Genomic DNA, 7,873 nt, shown 5'->3' with positions numbered 1-7,873 from the left:
GTTCTCTGAGGCCTCTGGGGAGCAGTGTAGCCACAGGGCTGGACCATTCAGTGGATGGGCAGGCGGATGCAGAGGGTAAAAGCTCCTTCGCTGGCGAGTGCCTTCTAAGGAAGCAGACAAATGACACTGAGGAAGAGCTGCCCAGCCTGAGACCCAGTTCTGCCACGGATGGGCTGTGTGACTTTGGGCCATCACTTAACCTCTCTGAGCCCTGGTCTCCACCCCTGTAAAATGAAGATAATTATCTATCTCACAGAGTCCTTTTAAGGATCAGGGTGTAATCCCTGCGAAGCCCTGCCCTGGTAACGAGCTAATTATTAGCGAAGGGAGCCACCCCTCATTGCCAGAGCAAGTATGTGACATCACATACCGAAGTGGGGCAGGGGGCGTCCCCCTAAACCACGTATGCAGAGGCAATCCTCTCCTGACTGCTGCCGAGGAAGATACAGACGTTTCCAAGAATATTTGGGTGTTCTTTTTTTTTAATGGAGGTACTGGGGATTGAGCCCAGAACTTCATGCATGCTAAGCACGCGCTCTACCGCCGAGCTGTACCCTCCCCCAATATTTGGGTCTTCTTAACTGTAAGGACATATCTGATGAATCAGGATTCCGGTGGATTAGGGTTGTAGAATACCGAGCAGGGACGATTTAGCCTGTCCTCAATGCAGACTCTAGATTAGCACCTAGTGCAGAGAGTTATTGGAGAATTAAATAACACAACCCATGTGAAAATGATGGGCCTGTTGTGTAGGACAAGGAAAGCTCTCAGTATATGTTGGCTCTGCACGGGCTGAATCGCTCACAGTGTCCTAAGACTCACCGTGATCCACTACAGAGTTTGTTTTCAGGGGTGAGGAATCGGGGGCTTCCAGCAATTAAATGAGACTTTTACAGCAGATGCTGGAGCCAGTGCTGGACCAGGGGCTCTGAGATCCATGGCTGAGGGTCCTTCAATATGCCTCTCTGGTCCTCACCTTGGTATTTTGAGAGCGTGAGTGCCTTCTAACCTGTTCACAAGACTTGGCCACCATAGAGTGCAGGACTTTTACTAGGTGGTCCCTTCGGCCAGCAAGGTGGCCACGATCTACCTGAGTGACTCCTGCCTCCAGTGATTCTGGGATGCCATGCTGGGGACACTTGTGCATAAATGGATCACTGGCAAAGAAGACATGTTCCAAGATCCTACAGCGTGTGGGTCCTCCAAACCCCCAGCCCCTGAAAGCATCTCCCAACTGGGGGAAGCAATCAACTACTCTCTGAAATGTCTCTAAACACCCTAATTGGTGGTCCAGCCATTATTATACACCAGACACCCGTCAGCCCTCACTTAACAGTCATTTTGTGCCAGTCTAGCCAGGTTTTGACTACTGAGCTTTCTCCTCCTTTCTTTCCCTTGCTGTCCATCCACGACCCGTGATGCCATGCTTCTCACTCAAGGTTACTCCAAGGTCTAGACGGACAGCAGGATCCAGCCACCTGGCTTTCTCATTTTGCTAAACAAACAAACGAAAAGGAATGGAAAGCAGGGAGGTCCCCAAAATGTATTTGACCTGCACTTGGATCTTGGAATGACCAGGAGGAAACTGTTGATGAGCACAGCATGATGGTTCCGTCTGCAGGTGAATCAGCCTTCGACGTGGCTGACTGTCCAGCTTAGAGAGGATTTTCATGAGTTATCTCCCATGATTCTACCAAAACCCTGTGAAGTAGACGACATTAGATAAGGAAATGGAGCTTCTGAGAGGTTAAGTGCTTTCCCACATTACAGAGCTCCCCAGGTGCTCTAATTTTGGCCCAGTGTCTAGCCTACCCCACCCCCAGTGTCCCCACACACAGCAGAAAATGTAGCCAACCCTACATCCCAGCCTCCCCCAGGAGAGATGCCCTGAGAGTCTGGGCAGATTATTAGAACACGACGATTTGAACAGCTTGATGAGATTTAATTGTTTGGAAGGTATTCAGCACGGTATTTCCAAACATTCAAGGAGAATGCTGGAGATTGTTTTCCCAGATAATGACACTGCCTTAATTTGGGAGAGGGCTTTTGTGTTTACAAAGCACTTTGGCACTTTTCTTATTTGATTCCGGACGCAGCCTGGGATCGGTGTGAAATGTTTCATGCTCATTAACAGATGCAATGTCATATTGGAAAGGAAGACGGTGACGGAGATGAACAAAGTACACCCCCTTCCTCCCTGCTTACCTGCGACCTGCAGGCCAGGTGTGCCCATGGGCGGGGCATTGAACCTGGAGCTGAGGTCTTCCCGCCTCACAGGCACCGTCTGCTTGACTTTCTTGCCGAGGGAGCTTTCTGACCTCAGAGGGATCCGTGTTTTACTGCCTGCAAAGGCGTTTTACTGACTTGAGTTAATGTCCATGGGGGCTCATGGGTGAGGAAACCTTGCAGATGCAGCTGCTGGGGGAGAGGCGCTGGCAAGGCACTGCCGGCCTGCAGGGGCCTTGAGGAGGCATGAAGTCTGAACCCTCCCCAGCTATGGATTTCAATAGTCCCTGTTGAAAAGCTAGCTTTTTTTTTTTTTTAAAAGAATCTTTAGCCAAGGGGATGCCCTCCCAGGCCTTGGGAGTTGGCTGTTTGTCGGATGGACTTAGCTGCTAATGCCACTGAGGCCTTCACGCCAGAAGGCTCCGAGGAAGAAGGGGGAAGAGCTGGGGCTGTGACTGGGACCCAAGCCGGGGCAGAAGGGCTCTGATGTGGGAAGGGGCAAGTCAGGAGCCCGAGGGGCAGCATTCCGAGGGGCATGGAGACCCCATCTTCCTTCAGCGTCTCCCAGTCCAAACCTTAAAGGCGGTAGGTTCACCTATAACCAGGCAGGTGTTTCAGTGTAGTCACCTAGATAAAGGGGAGGCTCTCTCCCTGGGAGTCCCCTGCCTTCCTCCACTCCCAGCTGGTGGTTCGGACCACAGCCACCATCGCCGACAACTTTTTTCTTCCTGTGCATTCTGGGGACACAGACTGGCATGACTTGGTGCTTCAGAGTCTGTACCAGAATGTTATTAGGCTTTAGCAGATTGACACTAAAGAAACACGTTCCATCTTCTTCAAACTATAAAAAAACCCTCTTGGAAATGCACATTTTCCCTCTGGAATTTCTTTATTGAGGTACAGATGATTTACAATGTTGTGTTAGTTTCTGGCATGCAGCATAGTGATTCAGTTACATATATATATTTTTTCATATTCTTTTCCATTATATGTTATTATAAGATATTGAATATAGTTCCCTGTGCTCCTGTAGGTCCTTGTTTATCTATTTTATATACAGTATTTTGTTTTTTATTTTCTCTTTTAATTGAAGTATGGTTGATTACAATGTTGAGTTAGTTTCTGGTGTACAGCATAGTGATTCAGTCATACATACATATATAGTCGTCTTCATTATAGGTTGTTACAAGGTATTGAATATTCCTGTGCTGTACAGTAGGACCTTGTTGTTTATCTGTTTTATATACAGTAGTTTATATCTGCTACTCCCAAACTCCCAATTTATCCCTCCCCTCTTTGTCTTTGGTAACCATGTTTGCTTTCTATGTCTATGAGTCTATTTCTGTTTTGTAAATAGGTTCATTTGTATTATTTTTAGATTCCACATATAAGTGGTATCATATGATATTTGTCTTTGTCTGACTTACTTCATTTAGTATGATAATCTCTAGGTCCATTCATGTTGCTGCAAATGGCATTATTTTATTTTTTATAGCATAGAAGTATTCCACTTTATAAATACACCACGTCTTCTTTATCCAGTCATCTGTTGATGGACATTTAGGCTGTCTCCATGTCTTGGCTGCTGTATATAATGCTGCTGTGAACATTGGGGTGCATGAGTCTTTTTGAGTTAGAGTTTTCTCTGGATATCTGCCCAGGAGTGGGATGGCTGGATCACAGGGAAAGTCTATTTTTAGTGTTTAGGAGCCTTGCACTGTCCTCCACACGCTCTGGGGGACTGAGCAGCGTTCTGGCTGGCCTGTCCCCTTCCTGTGCCTGCTCTTCTACAGTCCATTCTCAAGCAGCAGCTGAGGTGACCCTTGTGGAGCAGATAGGGTCATCCTGCTGCTCCAGGTGGTCTCACAAGCCCCTCCCAGGCCCTACAGGACCCACCTGCCGCCCCTGCCCCTTCCTGGCCACATCGCCTGCCTCCTCTTCCCTCCTCTCCTCCGCTCCAGCCACATGGCTTCCTCGCCAGCCCCGCCCACTGCTTTTTAGGGCTTCTGCACTAGCTGCACCCTCTGCCAAGAGTGCCCTTCCTCCCTGAAATTCACAGGTCTAGCATCCTCACTTCCTTCAAATCTTGGATCCAATCTCCTCTTCCTAATGCAGTCCTCTCCCATCCCTTCCCTGTTGCCTGTTATCCAGAGCACCGTTCACTTTCCAGCCAACGAGTCCACTCACTTATTATCCCCATTCTCTGTCTTCTCCCCTGGAACATGGGCTCCCCAGGCCAGGGACATCTCTGACTGGCTCACTGATGTGTCCCCAGTGCCCACGTTGTGCCTAGCACGTGGTTCCCGCTCAGTTGGCCTCGGTTAGGTGAATGAATGGCATTCAGCGGGCTGGCTGATGGTCCTTGGTGCCTGGACATGGCCTCCCCGTGTGCCCAGTGTCCCCTTGGTGTTGGAACAGGAATCTGCTGGAAACTACAGGTGGCCCTGTCAGCATCCAGGCTTCTGGAAGAGGGACTGGAAATGCCACACCGGGAGTCTGGCTCTGGCCAGGCCAGCTGAGAGGGCTCTTGTTTCACAGGGACCTGAGGCTGCAGGCATGGGGTGGGATGGGGGCTTCGGGACAGGACACAAACACCAGCCTCACTCTCACCCCACCAGCTGCCCGGGACACATGACGTCCAATCTTGCAGTCCCGGTCATGGTTGGTGTAGCACTCAGCCAGATTGTTCCCGGCTAAGGTTGTCAGGGCTATCTAGGAAAAGATGAGGACAAGAACCTGTTACACAATCTGCAGGGACCCATCCAAAATGAAAATTCGGGGCTTCCCCTTGTTAAGAATGTACTAAAAATTTGGGGGGAGGGTATAGCTCAGTGGTAGAGTGCATGCGTCACATGCACGAGGCCCTGGGTTCAATCCCCAAGTAACTCCATTAAATAGATAAATGAATAAACCTAACTACCCCCACCCCCCAAAAAAGAATGTACTAAGAATTTCAAATTTTCAAGACAACAGAGCATTCAACCAAGCACAGGGCCCTTCTGAGGGCTGACCAGGCCTGTGGTATCTCACAGACCTCCTCCAGAACACTCCCCATGACACATGTACCTCACCTCTGCCCAAGGTGTGGAACCTGCTTCTCCTTGAGGAGAGGCAGTGGGGGACAGTCTCAGAGGAAACCTGAAGGTACCCAAAACTGGGTGCCTGCAGCCAGCAAGAGGGCCTGAGGCCATGTTGCAAGTAAGGGTGGAGGTTGCAGAACAAGTGACCACCAAGTGGCAACTGGGGCCAGACAGGTTGACGTCCATGGGACATGAACAGCCACAACTCTGGAACATTCTCCCTTCACAAAGATGTCATCAGCAATGGAGGGGAGAAGTGGGAACAGAAGATGTAGTTAGAGGAAATAAAGCCAGGACTGGGCGGTAGGGTGGTGGCTTGTTATGCTGGGAAGCTCTGGGTCTTCCCAGATGCATCCCTGGAAAGCGGCGCGTCCTTAGGCTCCTGACGATGCTGAGCAGGCGCCCGGCGATAGTGATGCAGAAGCGGGCACTGCCACCTTTCATGTGGATGACACTTCACAGTCTGAAAGTACTTTATATACATAACGACTTCAGTGGACTTTCTCCATCAGCCCCTAGCTTAGCCGAGTGGACCAGAGAGGATGCGGGAACTCGGTTCTTCTGGCCTCAAGTCCAGCACCGTCTTCTTTCCTTCAATGATGTTCCTGCCCTGGGTGGCTGCCATCTTCCCAGAGTCCATGCCTGAGATAGACAAACAGATGCAGGCCAGGGCATCCCATGCACCAGGCAGCCTATTGAGTCATTCCGTCCAGCAGCTCCCGGCCGGCACGGCCAGAGGGATTTGTGAGCTGCTACAGACTCGGAGTACGAGCCCCGCCCCCATGGAAAGGTAAGACTTCCAGAGGGACTGGATGTTCCCTCCTACAAGCATTACAGGAGCTGCTTTGGGGGGTGATCGGTAAATGTGAGCTGCAGATTAAGTAAAGCTGACTACAGGGATGCTCTCTGAGTAAGCGTGCATTTTTTTTTTTAAACGGCCGATTAACCTCTTATCAGGAAGGATTCCTTCCTTTGAAGCGTTGGTGGTTTCCTGCCCTAAAAGGTGTGCGGACGCTTTGCCAAATCACATTATTACGTGCAGCTAACGGCTTCGGGAAGACTGGTATCTGCAGATGTGCAGTCAGTGGTCTGAGTTCAGTGTCTCCATCATTGACATTTTCTCTAAAAATTAACAAGTGCTATTAGGCCGTGTTAATGAAATCATCTGCTAAGGAGTTCTTTTTCTTTTCTTCTTTTCTTTTTTCTTTCTTTCTTTTTTTTTTTTTTCAGTCTGAATCTCCATTTGAGTCCCAGAAGAAGAAAAATGCACCTTAAAACTATTTCCATTTTAGAACAGGCAACATACTAAAAAACAGCTGAACTAATTTTTTTCCTTCTCTTGAAGTTCTGCAAAATGCACTCCCCAGTTTACTTTCTATGCCAAGTCTCAGAGCTGAGCAAATTTTTATGGTCTAGTTATAAACCCTAGAAAAACAAGGTTTATAGGAAATGTTGACACAACCTTCACTAAAGTGGTGCTATCTGACACCTCTCTATTTCCAATTTGGGGATTTCTACTGGGAAAATATAAACGCGAATTCAGCAAAGGAAGCCAACGATAATAAAAACGTTGTAGTCTTCCTGTTCACCCCATGAAGCTCTACTTCAGAAGACGCCAGGGCACCGTGGAGGTGAGTTGGGATTACATGGCAGGACGGAAGGCACCTGCACATAGGTCGGCCTCCTGGTTACTGGAAACCCTGCCGGGGAATGCATGACCTCAGCCTGAGTCACAGTGGCCGGAGAGGTGGCGGGAGGTTCCAGGTCCTGACGTCAGAGATGCATTCCCTCCTCCCACCGCGCACCTCCAAATCCACCCTAAATAGAGACAAACCGGATTTTTCACAGACCAGTCAAGCCAACCTCAAAAACACAGAGAAGCCCCAAAAGATGAAAGTTAGAGAAAAGACATGCCCGGGAAGGCTGATTTTGAGGGAGGAGGCTCTGCTCGGGGCCGGCCACAGCGCCAGGGGCCCCCCAGGTGTGAGGGCAGGCCCAGACACCAGGACAGAAGGCCAGTGACAATTCCGATGTCCCCAGTCTCCCTAAACAGCTCCGATGAGAAGCACATGTGTTCCAGACTTTGGCTTTGATTTTTTTTTTTTCTCCTGAAACAGGAGGAGGTGGGAGAAAGGGTGAAGTCTGACTCAGGTCCAGAGATAAAGACTGACACACACAAATGGCCCATAATAGGGGGTAAAGGGAGCTAAATTGAAGTCTGTGTTTTCAAATCGTCAGTTAAATAGACTAAACAGCCCCGGCCCAGGAGCCAGCTGCTGGCCAGGCGCCCCATGGAGGACACGGGGCTCCCAGCAGCGTGCGGGGCCTCCCTGTGCCCTGGCTCCCGGCTTTGTCACGGGGACAGCGAGGCCAGCCTCCATCACAGGACGGTGCTGGGAGGAAGGCTGGTCCCCGGAGGGCTTTGTGACTCAAACTGCAAGATGAGTGGGAGTGTTATTTTGTGCTGATTGTATTCCTACTTTGGAAAATTACATTCACAAAATGGAAATATTTTCTTTAATTTAAAATTTTTTTATTGAAGGATAGTTGGTTTACAATGTTGTGTT

The sequence above is a fragment of the Camelus ferus genome, chromosome 35, assembly GCF_009834535.1.
Source record: "Camelus ferus isolate YT-003-E chromosome 35, BCGSAC_Cfer_1.0, whole genome shotgun sequence".
Classification (NCBI taxonomy): domain Eukaryota; kingdom Metazoa; phylum Chordata; class Mammalia; order Artiodactyla; family Camelidae; genus Camelus; species Camelus ferus.
This window is presented reverse-complemented; position numbering follows the sequence as displayed.